This window comes from Pelodiscus sinensis, chromosome 10, assembly GCF_049634645.1.
Source record: "Pelodiscus sinensis isolate JC-2024 chromosome 10, ASM4963464v1, whole genome shotgun sequence".
NCBI classification, from domain to species: Eukaryota; Metazoa; Chordata; order Testudines; family Trionychidae; genus Pelodiscus; species Pelodiscus sinensis.
In genome coordinates this window covers 18,171,121-18,192,765 of record NC_134720.1, presented here as the reverse complement: position 1 = coordinate 18,192,765, position 21,645 = coordinate 18,171,121, and the positions used below count along the sequence as shown (strand labels likewise).

Here is a 21,645-nt window from a genome sequence, read left to right as displayed (position 1 = left end):
GGCCCAAGAATGATTCGCACTCTCATTTCTGAAGAAGCCACCTTTTCAGTTGCTGTCTCAAATTTCAAGTCCCACAGAAAAGGTAAATACTACCCTGTCTGTGTAATGCTAAAACCAAGGTATTACTCAGTCTAGATGAAGCCCCCTGGAACTTCTGTGTGGGTTTTGGCTGAGCCGGTATCCAGGTCTGAGGAGGCAGACTTCTCTTCAAGTCATTGCCACCCCTTGCCCTCCCCCCACTTAAAACCTTCAGGGAGTCCCCACCTATTCTAATGAGAACTGGGTCAGAAATAACTTTGGTGGCTGAAACTGGCCAGGAATGGTAGATTTGAGGCAGTGGCCAGTGAGGGAGTTCCATGGGAGCTGTGCAGCCTTGGAAAGGAGGGAAGGATGGGATACATGGCAAGTCTGCTGTCAGCCAGGAAGCTGAAACTGAAAAATAAATGAGAGGGATATGTATTGACTTTTCTGCTCAGTTCTTATTTTATTCAAATTATATTGACTATCACTACTCCACCTCAGAGAAAAATAGCTGATTTCACATGACACCAGAATTCTACTGTTCCTTTCCTACAGTTTGAAAGGACAGGTACTCTGTTTATGGAAAAGCAGATTGGTCTGATCACTGGGACCCGAAAAAGCTGGTGATAAGTCATAGGCCATCTATTGTTCTATCTAGCTTCATGCTGCTGTTTAACTGCTTCTGCAAGTTATTTCCCCTCATAGAATCATAGAGCTGGAAGAGACCTCAGAAGGTCATCAAGTCCAGCCCTCTTCCCAAGGCAGGACCAATCCCAATTAAATCAACCCAGCCAGGGCTTTGTTATGCCGAGACATAAAAACCTTTAGGGATGGAGATTCTACCACTTCCCTAAGTAACCCATTCTAATACCTAGCAAAATAGTTTTTCCTAATATCCAACCTGACCTCCCCCACTGTAACTTGAGACCATTGTTCCTTGTTCTGTCATCCGTCACTACTGTGAACAGTCTCTCTTCATCCCCTTCGGAATACCCCTTCAGGAAGTTGAAGGCTGCTATCAAATCACCCCTCACTCTTCTCTTCTGCAGACTAAACAAACCCAAATCTCTTAGTCTTTCCTCATAGGTCATGTGCTCCAGCCCCTTAATAATTTTGGTTGCCCTCTGCTGGACCCTCTACAATGCGTCCACATCTTTTCTATAATGGGGGAAGGCCCAGAACCGGACACAATACTCCAGATGTGGCCTCACCAGAGCCAAATAAAAGGGAGCAATCACTTCTCTAGATCTGCTGGCAATGCTCCTACTAATGCACCCTAATATGACATTAGCCTTCTTGGCTACAAGGGCACACTGTTGACTCATATCCAGCTTCTTGTCCACTGTAATCCCCAGATCCTTTTCTGCCGAACTGCTACTTAGCCAGTCAATCCCCAATCTGTAACAATGCTTGGGATTCTTTGGTCCCAAGTGCAGAGTCCTGGTTGAACCTCATCAGATTTCTTTTGGTTCAATCCTCTAATCTGTCTAGGTCATTCTGGACCCTGTCCCTGCCCTCCAGCATATCTACCTCTCCCCCCAGTTTAGTGTCATCTGAAAACTTGCTGAAGGTGCAATCCATCCCCTCATTCAGGTAATTAATAAAGATATTGAATAAAACCGTTCCTAGAACCGATCCTTGGGGCACTCCACTAGAAACTGACCACCAACCTGACATTGAGTGGTTGATCACAACCTGTTGGGCCCAACATTCTAGCCAGCTTTCTATCCATCTTACAGTCCATTTATCCAGTCCATACTCCCTTAACTTGCAGGCAAGAATATTGTGGGAGACCGTATCAAAAGCTGTGCTAAAGTCAAGGTATATCACATCTACTGACTTTGCCGCATCCACTAACTTTCATCAGATTACTGTGCCACGTTTTACAATGCATCTTCAGCAGAATATAAATCAATTTAGGATATGTCTACACTATACAACTTTGAGCCTGTTGCTAAAAGTCGGTGCATGTGAATGCTTTCTGTTGGTACTTTTGCTTATAATATACCTTCATCCCCAATAATCAGGCTTTGCTTTGTAGGAGAGCATCCTGCTGACAAAGCAGCATTTACATATGTGTGGTCTTGCCCCAGCAAAACCTTGTCATTCAATGGGGGCAGCACATTTAAGCTCCCGTGAACAACAGAAGTTTTGTGGAGGAAGTGTTGATATAGCCTTAGTGTCTATAGTGTTTCATTTTTATATTTCTTGTTTGTCAGCACTAATAGGATGCGTTACCCTGTTTTTCCTGATGCTGACTTTCTGTCTATCTCTTGTTGTATGTCTATGGCCTATACTTGTGGAATATCAGTGAAAAATATTTGCTATTCAAAACCAATCGTGTGTTAGCTATGGTTGACTGTTGGCTTTTTTATTAAATTGCTGCAGTGCATTCTATTCTTAAAGTTGATTCTCTTCAGCAACCACTGATGTTAGCAAAGATGCTGAGGACCTGAAGGTGGGATAATTTACAGTGATTTCGAATGATATGATTAGACACGGTATATTACACTTTTACAATCATCCCAAAGGTGATTTTAAATCAATCATATAAAAAATATCACATTTAGTTGCTGATTGCCTACTGAAAAGCATTTCAAACTGGATAATCTAATTTCCCAATTAAAGCAAAATCAAGACAGCACATTTTTTAGATAATGTTGGGAAAATTAGCAGTCTATTAGAAAGATGAACAAAGAACACTGGGAGAAAAAGTGCAGAAGTTACATATATAATTGAAAGGTATATAAAGGAATCTTCTATGAAAATTCAATTAAAACTTAACTAGCAAGACCCTTCAAAGAAATGTAATTAAAAGTTTAGGTGCACTGAAACACTTTATGGAAGAAAAATAAATAGTGCTCTGCATATCAAAAGCCAATGAAATCAAATTTTCTCTATAATAACCAAGAGGATCATAAGATAGAACTTTTAAGATACCCTGCATGTCATGCTATTAATATTATCTCAAAGCCTTGCTGAGCACACATGAATCAATAGTCACTTTAATACCTGCAGTAAATGACTGTCTGATTCTTAAGACTACAAGTAGTGAGCAAGTGTGAAACTAACTCTGGAATATATAGCTCAGTGAACCAAGATCTCTGAAGTTTATGCCGATGCAAAGCTGTTGCAGATGAATGCTGCAGCTGCAGTGTCCAGCCACTAAAATTTGTTATTCCTGGAAGGGGCAGTATATCTGGACAAGAGTGTTGTCAACAAATAAGCAATTCTGTCTCTGTAATTTAATTCATGGAAGCACTGAGTTTTGGAAGTGATTATTTACAGGGATGACACAATAATGGCTGCACCATAGAAGCTACAACAACTTGAATATTAGCCATATACCAATACTACTGGCAGTGAGAGATGAATCTTAATGAGTTCAGTAAGGGTATGTCTACGCTTGAACCCTAGTTCGAGCTAGGGATGCAAATGCAGGCATTCGAAATAGTCAATGAAGCGGGGATTTAAATATCCCGCGCTTCATTAGCATGATCTCGCCAGCGCGTTACTCCGAATACCAGCTGTTTCAAAAGTGAAAGTGCATGCCAGGATGCACTGGTTCGAACTAACAGTACTCCTCAAAAATTGACTATTTCGAATGCCTGCATTTGCACCCCTAGTTTGAACTAGGGTGCAAGTGTAGACATAGCCTAACTTAATTCAGTTGGGATAAGCCTCTAGATTCAGACATTTCTCCAGCTCTTACCCAAAGTGCTGAGGTTTCATCTATCAAACTCTTGATCAACTCACTGGTCCTCAATAGGTTTGTTCCAGGAATTATGTCCTATTTTAGACTTTCACCTCTTCTTATCAACCCTTTAATCAATTCATCTGTTTTCTTGCTAGATTCCTCAGTCTTTTAATAGGCTTCTTAGGCCTGGCTTCCTTTTTGTGATCCTTCCTGTAGTGTCTTGTATCTTCCTATCCAACTTCCTGACCCACCTCTTCTCTTGTGCTGCATTCTTGTCCTTTCTTACAAAATCTCTTCATCTCAGACTCTTCCAACCCTAAAATTCCTGACTATTCAGCTGTCTGTCTTTGTTTTAGCAACAGTGGCACTTTTATTTGGGGTGCTAACAGGCATGCTGCAGGACCTTAATCTCATGACCTTGTGGGAGTTCATGGAGCATATTGGGCCCTGTACACTGGGGCTGTGTGATGGCACTTAATGTATATGTTTGTCATTTAGAGAAATGAATTGAGAGGATGACGAATGGTCATTTCTGTGCAGAGAAAGGAAAATTTCTTTCAGGTGTTTGAAATAGAGGGATTTTTTGGTAGGTGGGCAAATAGGCTTATCTGAATCATTTCAAGCATTTTAAAAAGCGTGGGGAAAGGAATGAAGTTTGGGATTTATTCTTTCTTTAGTCAAACAGGCACCACTATGTCTACCTGCAAATTTGCACTTGTTTGGTAGGAAAGGAATCTGACTGTTCCAGCAACACAATATCCCTAATACTGCAGCTTACACCAGTCTTGGAATGGATAATTTTAATGTTGATTTTTTTTCTTTAAAACATACTCTGATTAGCTTTGAAACTTTGCCAAAAATGACATTCTGAAATAATAGTCTTACGGCTTCAGAGTGAGAATGACTGTAAGTACTGGAGTACCAGGTGCTGGCTTCTTTAATTTCTCTACAGTTGGAAGAGGACATTTAAATAGGTAGACCATATTTCAAACCCTAAATCTAGTGTGCATAAATGGCTTTCTAGCCTGAGTAGTATTCAATCTAAAGACAATAAAAAACCAACGTGCTCTCTTATCAGTCATCCCTGGACAGGACTGCATTTGTGCCACTACACTATATGTGGTGGAATGACAGGTGTAATCTTTCCTGGGACTACTCTATTGGCCTAGAAGATTAGTATGATTTATTGCTCCCCCCACCCCAGGCCTGGCCCCTGCTCCAGTGGGGTTCATGATTTCCATGCCTAGAGCTCGTTAAAAGTCAGAATTGCCCACTTTGTAGCTGAGTCCCTGATGAAGGCAGGGTTAGGAGGCTGTCACTCTGTGGCAGGAAATTTTAGAGGCCTAGGCCCTTTGACTCTGAAATAATCTGTAAATTGGCAGTGCCTTAAAGCCATGGATCCTGGCTCCTCAGCTGCCCTCCAGTGACAGGGCATTTCAGAGATAATCCATCAAAACAGATGTTTCACAGTAACATCCAATATTTGACAATTTGGTATTTTTTGATGAAAAATGTTTAATTGGAAAACTCCTGACCAGCTCTAGCCATGTCCTCTCAGCCCCTTCTAGCGATTTGATCCCTGGGGTCAGAGGAGTGAGAAGTATCTCCATTATGCAGATCCACAGAGGTTCTTATTGTTGTGCTCAACTCACACAACACATCACATCACAATCTACTCCATAAATGTGTGGTTCACCTAATTTCCCTCTCCAATATCTTTGCTGATACTTTCTCCATCACAATTTTACAAAATTGCACCCTTCAGCTCTGCACTGTGTGTCACAAGGCGTCCTAGTCTGACCAGGGTCATGCTACTCCGTCCGCCGAGCAGCCTGAGGTGAATTGTCTTTTATGAGCCTTTAATTCTGCACCCCCCTGGGGCAAGGAGGGGTTTGAGGGGGACCTGGGCCCATCCTCTCTCCAGGTTCTGACCCAGGGCCCGTGAGCATGTCTCGCACACCTGGATGGCGGGGCTGTTTACTGTAACACGCCAGCCTGCAGGCAAACTCCTAACTGCTTGCTCTGAGTCACTTCCTCAACTCCCCCCCACCTGCCCTTCCTCCAGAAGGTTAAAGGGGTTTTTGGGGCACCATTGCTGGATAGCCCTCCCTGTTCCTCTCCCGTGTTACCTCCTCACTCCGGTTTCTTCCTCCTCCCGTACCTCCCCCCACCTTGCCAGGAGGGCTCCTCTTATAGCCCCTCCCTTCCTCCTCAGCTGCCTCTGCCCCACCTCCCTCTCATTGGGCCGTTGCCCGGGGCAGCTGCACAGATGCCAGCAGCAGTCCCCCTCTTCCTGAGGCGCATGCGTGGGCATCCTCTGGACTCTACTCTTCTCCTTTCCCCTCTCCCTGGCTGTTCGGCACTCCAGCGCATCCTGCTGTGGCGAGTCCATAGCTGTTTCCCTTACCGCCATCTCAGGAGGGCTCCCGCCTCTCTGCCCTCCTCCCCTTTACTCCAGGGCCTATTGCCCAGTGCAGGGTTGCTTCACTCCGTCACACTGTGTCTATCAAGAGGCTTTATGACACTTTTTGCAGGTGTGGATTTGGCTGAGGGCCTGTTTGATGACTTCTCCCTCAAACTAGAGCAGCCTGAGGGGAATGCATTCTGGCCTATTCTGTGGAAAGGGGGCAGGTGTCTTCGATCCATATTCCTTTGTTTGAAGATGTTTGGCTTTTAAAGGACTAGTGTGTCATGGATCTGCTATTCTAAATATTGTGAGATATTGTCACAGGGATGTCACTCAGCTGTTGACTGGTGCTTGTGAAGTGGCAACACCACTCTTGTCTCTTCATTCTCTTGTGCACTTTGCTGCTGTGCCTGACAGAGAACAACATAACACTGGCTTGAAAGGTTTCTCTGACAAACAGCCTCCCCTCATAATAACAGTTCCCCCACTGCAAATAAGAGGAGCAGGCCTGAAATACCCTGCCTCTGAGTTTGTTTCCCTTACCTGTAGTTCTAATGGCCCTAACAACAAACGGACTGGGCTCTTTTAAGAGGGAATTGTGCCAAGCCACCTGTGCCTCGTTAACAGTCTCACAGTGGGCCCGAGAGGGCACCTGGTCCCTGTAAGAGTGGCAGAGTGAGTCTAGGGAGGATTAAGAGATCGTTGCAGAAGAGTTCTAGAGACCAAAAGACTTCTGCCATAGGGTGTAGTAGCTCCACACCGGGCAAGCTGGGCTTAATCAGGCTCACCTGGGTGAAGAAGTCCTGCCACTGCAGCCCAGGTACAAAAGCTTGGAGAGAGGCAGCAGCTGCTGAGGAGGTAGGGGAGATTGTTAGAGTGCTTGTAGGCAAACTGCCAGAGGGATACCATTGCTGCAACAGAGGATATGGAGAAGAGCCCCAGAAGGAGGCCAGTGGAGACTGGTAGGAAGTAGCCCAGGGTGGGATATTGTAGCCTGTGGTTCTCAGTGTGTTGTGGTGGGATTCCCTGCGGAGACAGCAGTGGGCTATGCCACTGCTAATAGGGCCCTGGGCTGGGACCTGGTGGAGTAGGGGCCTGGGGATTGAGGATGTGGTAGGGGGACCTGAGCTGTGAGGGGGGCAGCACCTGTTTTATTACTAGAGACTCCAGCCATTAGGCAGCACTGTCCCAATGAGAGGGGTGTTGACTATAGATTCTGGCTGCCAGGACACATGGCCCTGGTGGGAGGGGCATGGGTGTAAACACACAGTTGTGTTGCAGGACATGTGGGATTGGTTATGGTCATAAGAAGCACAGGTACATGGCAGCTCCCTCTGGGAGAGGGATGAGTGTAACACCCCATGACAACACCCATTAGATATGGCTGGTAATGACTTGTCAAAATAGGGCAGATAGAGAACAGGGAAAAGTCCCAGGACTGAGTTTGTTTTGAATGCTACAAATTAGACCCAGAAGGGGAATGTGTTAAAGATGCTGGACTGATGGAGTTAGAATCTGGCATAAGGGAAACTGAGGCAGGGTGCTGCAGAGCTGCTCCTGGCAATGGGAATGGCCTCAGAGACAGCTGATCTGGTTATGTCGCCCAACAAGTTATAGCTAGTATAATACCAAAGCTCCCCATTTTCTCTTTGGACAGCTGCTGTGTCTGAACTTTATTTCAATCAGCTGTCCGTTTGGGTGAATCCTTTATTTTTTCACACACATAAACCTCCTCCCTCTCAGAAGATACATGGAGGGAAGGACCAAATCTGTGACTAAACTTGTGGGGGAAAAAATCAGTCAAAATGGTTCATTTTGGCCATTTTGAATTTTTTTGACCTTTTCAAAATAAAAATGTCTTGATTTGTTTTAAACAAATTTCTGTTTTGAAATTTAGCTAATTTAAAAACCAGTTGCACAAATAGTCACCCAATACATATTGAGAAACATGGAAAAAATTCCAGTGAAACACTTTATTTGACCCTAAATGAATATTTTTTTTTTTTAGTTTTTTTTTTTTACGGTGTTGTGGTTTTTTTTTTTTGAGGGCGTAGAAAACTGAACCATCCTCCCCAAACATTGATTAAACTTTGATTTTTTCCCCAATTTTTTTTATTTAGTCCTCACCTGAAAAACCAGCATCCATTCAGCTGTGTTAAGCCCCACTGTCCAAGCTGCTGCTTTTGCTAGTTACATGCTGAACACAGAGGTGCTAAATCTCATTACACTACCTATGTCCTTTTGTTGTCACAATGAAGGGCAGATTTGCACTTACCCTAGTAGCAAAGAAAGTTAAATCTGATCTGCTAATGTGGTGTCTCCTGGTCTGTGTGCTGTTTCCAACAGCACTGTGGCAAGCAGGAAACTTCAGCTGTGCATTGCCTTCCTGTGAAGGGGCCACTAAGAGGGGATGCAGGAGACATTTTTTCTGTTTGAGAGTGTTGGGTCTCTTGCTGAATTCCAGGATAGGCTCATGTGTTACTCTCCATGAAATTGCTGAGTTACTGGTCTGACAAGGAACAAAATTTCATCTGTGTCCTGACAGGGGTATGAATTTGTGCTGTGAAACTGGAAGAGGTATAAACAGTGTTTAATGAGATACAATTGCAGAAATTAAACCAGCATATACTTGTTCAAAATATACAGAAGATTATTTTTGTAAAGTTTGGGGGCATGGCTGCTACATTCTGTAGCCTGGCTTTGTATGACTCATTGATGTTTAAAAGAACACTTTTTTAAAAAAACAAACTTACATCAGTGATAACACTTGCTAAATTTTCTGTGAAACACATAGTGGACTTTAAGTGTAGCTCCAATTAGTTTGCCCCACATAATACTGAAAACTAGCTCCTTGGCATTATTTATCTAGGAATACATTTACATATAAATTTATATAATGAAAATTGTGAAGAGAAGGCAAATTGGGCTTAACAGAATTCAGAAAAGGCTTAACTGTTTATAAAGATAATGGGGAAAATCAAGACTTCTATTAGGTAGGACTGAAAACAAAAGGGATATAAATCCTTATGCTTCAGGGGAAAATTGATGGAGTTTAGGGAGGAATCTTTCCCTACTGTTACCTGCTAAAGAGATTCTTGTTAAATGCCTGATACTGACTGCAGTCAGACTAAACTTGATGGACTGTTGTTCTTATCCAGGATGGCAATTCTAGTGTCAGGACAATATATTGCTGTATAGACACATTACTTCACTGTAAGGTAAGACGGATTTATAATACCTTGCCACTCATGTGCAGCTCTCAAACCCACTTGATAAAGGTGAGATAAATCTTCTTATCCCCATTTTACAGATAAAGAAATTATAACACAAAAGCTTATTGTCCTTGCTATTAAGGGAGTTAATGGGAGAACTGAGAATGAAAAAGCAGGCTCACTGCAATGCTTTATTCCCTGGATCAAACTACCTTTCCTGCCCCAAAGCTTTTCTCAAAACACCAATTAGTTCCCCTTCTTCACTTCCTTCCCCCCAATCAATGGATCTGTTGTCTTGCATATTGTGAATCCCAGAGGGGGTAGCAAGAATAATCCATGATCTTTAGGGAAAAATCACTATACTGGCAAACTTCCAGCACCAGCAAGTGGTGTCGGTTTTACAGCAAAAAGGCTGCCAGATGCTAGGCAGATAGAAACTATATGCAATTTTGCTGTAGCCATGTTGGTCCCAGGATATAGGGACAAGGTCAATGGCTGAGGTAATATATATTTTATTGGACAAACTTCTCTTGGTGAGAGGGACAAGCTTTTCAGCTTACATAGAGCTCTCCTTCAGGTCTGGGCTTTAGACAAACTTTCAAGCTTATTCTTCTCAACAACAGAAGTTGGTCCAGTAAAAAAATATTACCTCACCCAATCTTGCTTTTCAGACAGAAACAGACTTTATTTCTAAAAAGGAAAGCTTAGCTCATCTCTTTGTATAGATTCCCAAAGCAGGTGTGTGTGCAGGAGAGGTTGGGAGCTTTGGCTCCAAGGCCTGGTCCTGAGTTAACACAGGGAGATTTTTTTTTTCCCATTTACAAGGGATTTTTTTGCTGCTGCATTGTGGTAATGGCGGTAGCTGGATGAGAAAGTTGGTGTAGATTAAAAGCAGGGAATACCCTCCTCCTCCTCCCCCACCCGGGTCCACTCTCCCTCCCTTCTCTTTTCAAGGCATCTGCTAAGAGCTCCCTGAGGCTTCTTTTACACAGAGCCCATATTGCTAAAATCCATGCTACCTTCTGAACACACAACATACTTAATGGCTGTGTCTAGACTGGCCAGTTTTTCCAGAAAATCAGCCACTTTTCCGGAAAAACTTGCCAGCTGTCTACACTGGCCGCTTGAATTTCCGCAAAAGCACTGACTTCCTACTGTAAGAAATCAGTGTTTCTTGCGGAAATACTATTCTGCTCCCATTCAGGCAAAAGTCCCTTTTGCGCAAAGGGCGATCGGGGCTTTTTTGCACAAAAGCGCGTCTAGATTGGCACAGATGCTTTTCCGCAAAAAGTGCTTTTGCGGAAAAGTATCCATGCCAATCTAGACGCTCTTTTCTGCAAATGCTTTTAACGGAAAACGTTTCCGTTAAAAGCATTTGCAGAAAATCATGCTAGTCTTAGCGTAGCCAATGTGAATTATTTTATGTACTTGAATGCAAACAGCACATTAGGAATAAATACTTGTCTTTACTTTATTGCAAATCCCAAACTACCAACATTGTTTATTAAGCCCCCACCCTTCTAATGATGAAACACAGGGCCTGATCTGTAGTAAGCAAGCTGAGTTGAGCTGTGCTTGCAGCAGGAAATGAAGAAAGTAATCTTCAGCCCTCACCAGCTTTAGCACCAGGGTACTTGTATAATCGGTCCCTGGTTACCACTACTGCCTATGGCTGGGGCATGTGCCTCGGGACTATATGGATGTAAGTTGTGTGGGCCCATCAACCAGATGTTCCTTTTGTGTAGATCATATCCATTGTCTTTCTTTCCACATTAAGCTGCTGCAATACACCATAGAAATTCTGCAGTGGCTGAAAAGTGTAGCAGTTCCTCCTTTGTGGGGTTCTTTAGTCCTGAGTCCTCACAACAGAAACAGGATTTCCACTGCTTCATGCCTTTACTCAACTTATGGAGTAACCTCAGATTTGGACCCAGTGAGAATAAGGATTTAAATTGTGTGTGTGTGTGTGTGTGTGTGTATTTCTGAAAGCTTACTGTAAAGAAATTTAATGACCACAGACCAATGATTGCTGGTGATGGTTCCCACCTGACTACTAAAACTGCCAGGATTTAACCCCAGTTCCCTGTGACAAAAAGATGCCAATAAAGTTAAATATAGTTGTATAAAACTGTATTTTGGCCTCTTGTAATGTCCAGACTCAAAGCTAGCCACAAGAAAGGAGATCAGTGTGCTCTCCATCACCAAAATGAAGATGTTGAGATGGTCAAATGGTTGCATGTCCCATGACAGGAAATGGAAAGGAGATAGTAAGGGGCCCAATGCGGGCTGCTCCAGTTGAAGACAAATTGAGGGAAGGCAGGCTGCATTGGTATGGGCATGTCCAGCAGAGACTGGATCAATAAGATGGCTCTTTCAGTGAGTATGGGTGGAACATTACTGAGGAGTGGGTCCCAAATACTTGGTACATGGACCAAATATCAGTGGCCTTCAGAGATGAGTCTGCATGACAGCCTGGTATACACTGAAGAGTTTTAGACAAAGGCTATAAAAGTTGCTGCTCTTGAACAAGGGAGGGGTGAACAAGAGTTAATTTCTGTACTTATGACTAACTTAGAATTGTCAGTGAAATCGAACCCTGAACTTCTGCATTTAATTACAGGTTAGATGTAATTCTAAGCATCTAGAATGGGAACTTTCTCACCCTCATTCGGAAGTGAAGTAAAACGTGGCTGTGAAAGATTTCTTTAGTGAAGAGTGAAAAGCTGAATAAGCCATAGCAGTGATTATTTTTTTCCTGCTAGTCAGTCAGGGATCAGAAAGCTGGAACTATCTTATGAAATTTCATTTTTTGGAATGTTTGCATTTATGAGAAGCACAGAGTAGGACCTTACTGATGATTAAAAAAGCTCTTAGTCTAGTTGTATTCAGCTTCTGTGAACCGTGTAGCTGCTGTATCCTCTCATATTTAACATTCCTGTTTTTTTGTAACTTCTCATATGTAGGTAAGCTTCCTTTTCACAGTCTTTGCCTCGAGAGATTTTCAGATGGGTATATCGCTCTAGTAACCTTGTAAAATCTCATGATCTGAAAATGTGATAGAACTGTGGGTCTGTCTGAGAATAAAAATACCAGGATCGCAAAACCTTCAAACCTTTCCTCAGAATCAAACTTTTCTCATCTGACCTTGTGGTGTACAGTAATGACATAAAAAAACCCCTTGAAATCAGGTGAAATACTCCTGGTTTTGCCTTTTGTTGCAAACCTGAAAAATGACCCAGGTTTGCCAAGGTTCACAAACCTTTGGTTGAGCTTCAGGCTGAGTTGCTGAATGAACCTGTACTGATTGTAGATTTGTGACTTCATGTGGCAGGAATGCAAACTGGCTGAGTGCCATATGGCTTCCATCTGAAACCATGAAAACTCAATGGCTTTGGGTAGATCTTGCTCTTAGATTTGGTTTTCCCTGTGATTAGGGTTGTGAGTGAAAATGGAAAACAGACACTCACAGAAACCTATTTTTATTCAAAACTGCTGTAAATCACAGCTGATTAGTCTTGCACAGGGAGGTCATGTGGCTGAAGTGAATATGGCTGGAATGTCCAAATTAGCTTTGTGCTTTTGCCCTTTGTTAGATTGTCTTCTGTATTGTATTTCGTCTTTGCGATAGCTCTTCCTGTTGATTATAGTGAAGATTACCTCCGTTGCTTCCATTTCTGTCTCCTTGTAGACTGGGCCTACACCTAAAATCTAGGGGTCAACTTAGCGACATCACTCAGGGATGTGGAAAATTTCACATTCTGTGTGACTGTTACGTTGACTAACCCCCACTGTAGATGCAGCTAGATTAATGGAAGAATTCTTCTGTCAATCTTGCTACCACTTCTTGGAGAGGCAATTTTACTACAGAGATAGGGGATACCCTTTCCATTGCTGTAAGAAGCACCTATGCTACCACAACAGTGCTGGAATAGCTGTTGTAGTGTAGCTATGCCTACAGAGCAGTGTTTTCCAATTTTATTTGGCCATGGAACCCTTTCCAGCTTAAAAGAATTTCAAGGAATCCTAGGGTTGCCAAGGTAAAATTTGTAAAGCTTTAAAAAAAAAAAAAAAGCAAGCTGCAAAATAGACTGTCTCTAACGGGGTGGGGTAGTGCTGCATTCCACGGAGCACCAATTGTGAGGTATTGTCACAGGTATTGTCACAGGGATGACACTCAGCTGTTAACCGGTAGGGAAGTGTTTAATTTTAGATTTGCTTATCCAATACCCTCATTTCATGCAAATCCAATGAAAAGGAAGAATAGATAGCTACCAGGGGCATTGGAGTCTTATCCCTCCCCTCCACAGAGCCACTGTGGCTGAGTGGTGCTGCAGAGATCTAACTTGACCATAAAGCAAGTGAATGTGCCACATCTGCATTGAACTGACAATTGCCCTACCCACACTGCAAAACCAACTGAAAGCTAAGTAGTAGTATGCTCTGCTCTTTATATAGTCACCAAAGAGTGTCACTAGCCCATTGCTGGCCATCTTGGTGTCAAGAAAGAATCTGCTGTTTTTCCATTTTTGACAGTTAAGTGAGTAGGTCTGATTCAAACACAGAGGGAACAGGTGTGTTTGATAAAGGTGCCATTTTTACATGGGGATTTTTGAGACCATATTTGTGCTTTTGTGTTACACAGTGAAGTACAAGGAAATAAATGTATTCAGAGGAAAGTCACACACTTTTTTTTTGCAGGGGAAAAAATTATTTGAAAAACTTTGAACCAGTGTCCTTAAGTGTCAAGTATCAGAGGGGTAGCCATGTTAGTCGGAATCTGCAAAAGTGGCGAGGAGTGCTGTGGCACCTTATAGACTAACTTTCTATCGCAAACCAGTGGGAGGCTATTAGACATTCTCCCCTCCCTCAACTAAGAATGAGACATGTGAAAGGAAATAGAGTGCCTGTGTATTTTACTGCAGGTGTTTCTGTAACTGTGATTGTTGGAAAATTCACTTTTCAGTGGCCACCAGTCTCCAGCTCTGTGGTCCAGTGTTAGTGCTCTGGCTTGCATAATCATGAAGGAATCCTGGCTGGTTTAGTCTGCTCACATTTGCCCTCTGCTCACACTGTGCATCTTTCTCGGTTATAGTTGTTTCCTACTTTCTCCATTAATAAAATGGATAGAAATAATTTATGCTGGGTTTTCAGACCCCTCAGGGAAGCTTTGCATAAGTACAGAGTGGCTTCTGCAGGAGCCATGCAGTCTGGAGGAAGTAGTGGTGGTGGGTTTGCATTGAGAGCCCAGATAGTGGACTCTTTTTTTCTTGGCTCAGTGCTCAGATATCAGTTAAGTGGAACTATGGGGTAGTGAGGCTGCAACCTCCTGCTAAAGCCCAACAAACCCTGCCCCCCATAGGCAGCTTTTCAAGACACTGTGCAAGATTCCTCTCTATTTCTTGGCTTCATTACCTTTCTCAGTGGTATTTGTGGGGAATGGACAGTTTAACCCTGGAGTACTGATCTTATGCTCTCTGGAGTAAAGGCAAATCTCCCTTTGGCATTAGTGATGGTGGATCAAGTCCTAAGTGACTTGCCTGAGGTCACAAGGAAGTCTGTAGCAGAACTTAGAAGTCTTAACTCAGTCTTCTGTGCTATCCACTGGACAACTTGAACAGTTCTGCTGCAGGAGGAAGTTTTATTTTCTTCCATTCCAAATTAATTGTTCAATACCCGTATGTTTAAAAACAAAACTGGTTTGTTTTTGCCCATTAAGGGGCAAAATAAACTAAGGCTGATTCTGAACTTCCATCAGTGGTATTTAAGCCAAGAACATTACCATTTGTCAAGTATCAGCATATTTGAGTAGTTGAAGGATGTTGTATGTTGGCCTTTTTCTCTTAGGTAAAAACAACTTGGCAAGGTCTCTCTCTCTCTCTTCCTCCATCTTTCCCCCTCCCCCCCGCCTGTCCTTCCTGAATAAGCTGCACCCTTCTATACCAATATTCCAGTCATGCACCTTATCCAACCAAGTCTCTGATGATAATTGTCATAGTTGTGTTTATGTACTAGCATTTCGAGTTCTTCCTGCATATTTCCCACACATCTTATATTAGTATACAGATAATGCTCCTCCCTCCTGTTTCTAACCCATCTCCCCGGTCTTCATGCTTATGACTTAACTATGGCCTTTAGTCACCTGCCCTCATTGAACCTAGCTTAAAGCCCTCCTCACAATGTTAGTCAATCTGAATCCAATACTCTCTCCCCCTTCCTCAATAGGTGGACCTCATCTCTGCTTATCAGTCCTTCCCAGAGCATCGTGTGATCAAGGAAACCAAATTCCTCCTGATGACAATCTTCATAGAATGCATCTGTCTCTGCCTGGGCCCCTACCTTGACTTGAAGGATTAAGGAGAACACCACCTGCATCCCAAACTCTTCACCTGTACTCAGAGGTCTGTAGTCACTTCTGATCTGCTGAGGGTCCTACCTTTCAGTATCATTAGTGCCCACATGCATATGTAGCATAGAGTAGTAGCCAGAGGATGGATAAACCTTGACAATCCCTCTGTATCACCTCAGTTACAGGCCCCTGGCAAGTAGAATACCTCCTGGGATACTGTGTCAGCAGCAGATGGTACCTCCACGCTCCTCAGACAGTCTCCAACCACCACTGTCCTGTGTTTGGGGCAGCATAATGGTTCTCCAGCACTATGGTGGGTGGGTTGGGAGCAGGGATGGAGCACTGCATGCTGTCAGAAGTAAGCAACTGCAAGTGTCCTCTCTGTGACAGAGCCACCTCCTCCTCCTGTAGTGGTGTGCCAGCCGTCCTCTATAGCTAGTTAGTTTTATCAGCCTTGGATGTCTCTAGATAAATACTCTCAAGGAAGTCCTCATGGGCATCAATGCTTCTGTAACTCTTTCCTATGTGTTTCTTGAGACATTCTGCCATCGGGCATCTTTCACATTTGATGGTCCCCCACAGCATGGTTTTCTGTAAGCAGGAGATGCATGCCACAGCCTCTGTAAAACCACACCAGGATCTGGGTAGAGGCATCCAGGGTCAGATTGTCTGTCTGGATGCAGGCACAGGTGGAGGAGACAGGAGCAGTCTTGGCCCTTCCTAACTGTACTGGTTATATTAGGACTCTTACAAACTCCCTCTCAAACTCACTTGTTTGTGGTCCCTGGTTGCTTAGCCTCTCACTTTTAAGGTCGTCTCTTCTGGGTCAGCCCTATCCCCTCATTAAGCACACAGGGGAGGATGATCACAAGGATGACAGAGGCTGATCAAGAGAACAAAGTCTCAAACAGTCTCCAGACACACACAATCCTAACAGTTCTCAGACACACAATACCTAACTGAAAAAATTTGAGAGAGAAAAATGCAAACCAACAGTCAAGCTAGTAATAGAAAATAAGACATAGGAGGAGCAATGTAAGAGGTGTAGGTTTATGGTAAGTCTGTTCCCCATTTAGGAGCTGCAGAGGAGAAAGCTCTTGCACTGTCAGTGGTGAGATTGAAAGGATGTCAGCTGACGGTCAGGGCAGTGTGTGTGTGTGTGTGTGTGTGTGTGTGTGTGTTTCTGAGAAAAGGTTTAACATCCATGTCTTTACTGCTAGAACCGGGGTCCCGTTGCAGAGGGCAGCCAACAGGCTGACAGACGCCCCTGTATTTATAAGAAGAGCTTATTACATCTCAGATTTCAGCTGCTACGATACAGGATCCCTGCGCAGCGGGCAGTCTAGGGAAGACTGAGAGATGCCCCAACGGATCTGTCACCTGGGAGTGACGCGATCTAAACGCCCAAGCTCTTCCTATACCTGTCCCTTATGACCAGCTGAAGTTCTTTTAAATTGTGCTTGGTTCTGTTACAGCAACTGAAGGAGTCAGGTTAAAACTTAAACAGTTACAGGTTTATTAAAAAGACTTATAAAAGCATATGGTTACAATGGCTATTGCTCTCTTTCTTAACTGCTAGCAAATATAGATCTTTAAAAAATGGTTACAAGGAAAATAAAGATAGAAAATAGAAATAATGGTACCGAGTGACAGCTTAATCTTTAAAGAGCTCTAAGTCTATGTGTACACTTAAGACAAAGGACCACATCCAGGTACAATTTTTACCCCTTCTGTGCCTCTCGACTCCAGCGGGTCAAGCCAGGGCCGGTCCCTCAATTCCTAGGAAAGACGAATACGAGGTGGGCGTCCCCGTAGAACCTTGGGAGGTCAAACACCTAACCCGACCAGCTGATATATGGTAGATTGACACTCAGAGTAAATGTGCTGCTGGACCCGTCTTTATACCCATAGGGGCCCGTATCCTCTTTCTTATCTAAGATGCCGAATTGTACTGGTTTGTCTTTGTGACGCCAGTTCTTACAAGCAAATTTCAACTTAATTTACACTTGCCAGAGAGAACTAAATTGTGAGTACTGGACATTTTTTTTTACTGGGTGAGAGATTCCTCCCCCCCCGCGGATGGCTGTGTGTTCGTATCAATATGGGTTTTTAGTCAAGGGTACTCCTCTGCAGCCTCTTGGTCAGCAATCAGCGTATCTCTGTTTACAGCCATTCATGGTCACACAGCCTGGGCCTTCTGCTCTGTGTGCCCTGTATGCTCCAGGCAAGCAAAAATGGGAGGGTTCCAGGGGGGTTCCAGTCTGGCTACAGACATGGAAGGGATTAGTTCTATGGGAGTAAGAAGAAAAAGGTTGCAGCAACTCAATAGAAACTTGAAGGATGGCTAAGTGCTGCTGTAAGGAGACGCGGGCACAGAGCTAGCTCATCTCTCATGGACCTTGAGGGGGTTAGGTTTACAGTGGGACCATGCAAATGGTGCAGCCTGTCCCCTAGCATGTGTAGTCTGCTCCCTCAGAAAATGAGGCAATCCCTGTCAAGAAAAAAAGCTGCTTATAACATAGTACAAGTGGAAGATGTGTCTGGGAGGAATGTGGCGGGGGGGGGGGGGGGGAGAAGCATGTGCAAATTCAAGTCCATCATGGACACATCTAATCTGAGCTATAGGCAGTAACACAGCAACAGCTATCTCTGAGATGTATTAGCACAATGTTCCTGGCAAGATCCCAAACAACAGGTGGAATGCAGAATAACTTCCATCATTGGTCTGTTTTTGTTTTGTTTTGTTTGTGAGCATGGATTCAAATAGTTAAATAGCTCCCTGAGCTTGATTTTTAAGTAATTCTTTAATTTTTGTGACAAATCATCTCAATTATAACTTTATTTTTTCTGTTTTTAAATTACTGATTCATTTTAAACCTTAAGGCTGTGTCTACATTGGTGTGAACTTGCGCAAAAGCGGCCACTTTTGTGCAAAACTTGCTCCATGTCTATACTGGTTGCGAGTTCTTGCGCAAGTACACTGACGTTCTAATGGATGAAATTAGTGCTTCTTGCACAAGAACTCTGATGTTCCCGCTCAGGAATAAGCCCTCTTGTGCAACTGTTCTTGTGCAAGAGGCCAGTGTAGACAGGCAACATGAATTTCTTGCGCAAGAAAGCCCTATAGTTAAAATGACCATCAGAGCTTTCTTGCTCAAGAGAGCATCTACACTGGCATAGATGCTCTTGTGCTAAAGCACATCTTTTGCGCAAATGAACATGCCAGTGTAGATGCTCTCTTCTGGAAGAGTTTTTGTACAAGATCATGCCAGTCTAGACATAGCCCCAGTGTCTTCTTACTGAAGCTTTTAGCGGAAACCTTAGCAACAAATAAGAAATGCAATGGATGAAGATAAACACCCTCCTCTCTCCCCCAGAATAAACAAAACTAAAATCCTGTTAGTTTTCAGGTAGCAGTGTACCTTCAGAATACAATAATCTTTCATATGATTTCCCAGTTGTTCTGGGTGAAATAATCAACTTCTCCATTCTGAACTCTTGGGAGCATGATTGCTCACTGGATCAAGGTGTGCAGAGACTTTTACCAAATGACAGTGAAAGGAAGAATATTTTGAGGAAGGAGACTAAACAGAACAGTGTCATGCCTACTTAAGATTTTGGGCTTGGTCACTGAGTGTGCAGCAAGTCAAAATATAAAGTGACACCTTGTAACCTGCCGCCCCTGTAACAAGAGGAGAATCAGGTCTCATCTATTTGACATAGGTGCTGAAAGTATAAGTGCTTGGGGTGGGATAGTACCCATAGTTAAAGTCAAATGCGTGGCTTCTGCCTTCAGAAGCCTCTCTCTAAAAATTGTTGCCACACCAATGCTGTTTGGTTTCCTTGTATTCACTTGTGTGTAGACTATAAGCTGTTTACAGCACAGATATACATGTTCTTTGGCACACTTTACCTCCAGTACAACTCCATATATATGCCTGTCATGATGCTTTCTAGACACATTAAAACCTGATTTTAAGGATAGTGAGCTATCTTCTGTCCCCATTTACATCTAGCAGTCCCATTGATTGGGAAGATACTGGAGTAGCTGAGGGCTGAACTAGGTTAAAATAATAAATGAATTGGGCCTGAGCACATTTACATTTTGCCACCTGAATGTATCTCTGACTATGCATATGGAGGAGCTGTCTATCATTCTTAATAAGAATGGCCATACTGGGTCAGACCAACGTCCATTTAGCCCAGTATCTGGTCTTCTGACAGTGGCCAATGCTAGGTGCTCCCAGAAGGAATGAAGAGAACAAGTAATCATCAAGTGACCCTGTCATTGATTCCCAGCTTTAGGCAAACACATGCTAGGGACACTAGTAGAGACTTGAAGACTTCTAAAGAATGACGTGAAAGGTGTGGACCATTTTCTTTTAACAGAATTATCTGGATTATTCAAAATGATATCCTTAGCAATACAATACAAGATACTCAAGTACAAGCTTCTAGGTCTTCAGGAGAAAGGAGATTGATTTGCTCTGCTTGGTGGAAAAAACCCTGACCCAAAATGCATCCTTCCATCTGTCAGCATTTAGGCACTAGAGGGGACAAAATGAAAGTTGTGTCTTTAGAAGAGTTATTTTTAGAAACATTTACATAACACCTAATCTGTATTTTGTATTGAAAGAATCAATTTACCTTCCTCCGGGTTTGTTTTCTTAAATCAAAAGTAGATAAATGAAACAGACTTATGGAAAATTTTACCTTTTTTTTTTTTAATCACAATATTTAATCACCAAAGCAGGGTAGAAGTTAGTAAATGCACATCCATCATGGGCCAGACATGGCTTGTAGAAATCCTTCAATTTAAATTACTTCATGGATTGCTTTCCATAGGCATTATGATCTTTTGATCATGGAGTTAACTTTGATTGTTACATGATATTGTGTTACCATGCTCTTTTCATTCCAGACTTTTCACTGCACAAAATGTGTTCACTGCAATTTTATACACCAATTCCTTGTCCAGCTAGCTGGATGAAGAGGAGTTATTGCTCTTTTAAGGACTCCCTCTGCAACTGGAGGCTGTGGAGAGGAAGGGGAAAGTGTACCTGGATAGAGTGGGGAGCAGCAGGATGTGATCAGTGGTGCTGGGGATGTGGCAACATCTTCTGGCTTGAAGTGGCTTCCATTATATACAAGGTTTACAGTTTGGTTCAATGGTTTTCCAACAGCCCCACTATAAAAACTATTCCAATGCCACTGTATGTGCTTGGACAAGTTTGGGGGAGGGGGAAGGCACTACCCTTCCAAGTGAAGCAGAGAAGACCTCTTTCACCGGTACTGGTCTGGTGGCAGATATCCACTGGTGCTCACTGCAGCAACATTGTGAGATCATGATACAGAGGAGGGAGAGGAATCTTAATTTCCAGCATTCAGGGTCCTATGATCAGAAAGCGGGAATCCCCAAGCACATGGGCTAAGGTTTCTAGTACTCAGGAGGAAGGATAAACCAGACCCCCTGCTATAAGGTGTGTGTGTGTGTGTGCATGCAGAAGCATGGGAGGAAGGGAAACTCTCCTGGTCAGTCGGGGGGCAGGGTATGCCATCCTCCATTGCCAAACAGCTGCTGCAAGTAGGTGGCGGAAGAGAAGCCTGCTATGGTTACACATGGCTGCAGATCACTACCTTGCCATGTTGGGGAATCCTCAGGGGCCTTGAGATGACCAGAAATGTCCCAGATTGGACCAGCTAAAAAGAAGTGGCAGACTGCAGGACCCAAAGAGCTGTCTTCCCCTGGCAGAAGTATTTTCATTGTGTGGCCCATGGTCCAGTGTACTTCAGGAGCATCCCTACAAATCGTGGAGTATAGATTGTGGCATGTTGGGAGAACTTCCTGATTCCTGACAGGATGTACCCTCTGCCCCCCAACTGGGTTTCAGCACCAAGTGAGCTGAGAGCATGAGAGGGGAGGCTGCTGAACTGTAATCCTGTTCAATATCCTTTACAAGTA

The 21,645-nt window shown here is 43.4% G+C and overlaps 1 long non-coding RNA gene across 1 annotated transcript; it reads left to right on the top strand.

Annotated features, from left to right (window-relative positions):
- Positions 1–6,118: 6,118 nt before the first annotated feature.
- Positions 6,119–18,274, top strand: LOC142830759 (uncharacterized). Its single transcript, XR_012906220.1, has 3 exons — positions 6,119–7,087; positions 15,560–15,735; positions 16,904–18,274. It is a non-coding gene; the product is annotated as an uncharacterized LOC142830759 (long non-coding RNA).
- The last annotated feature ends 3,371 nt before the right edge of the window (positions 18,275–21,645 follow it).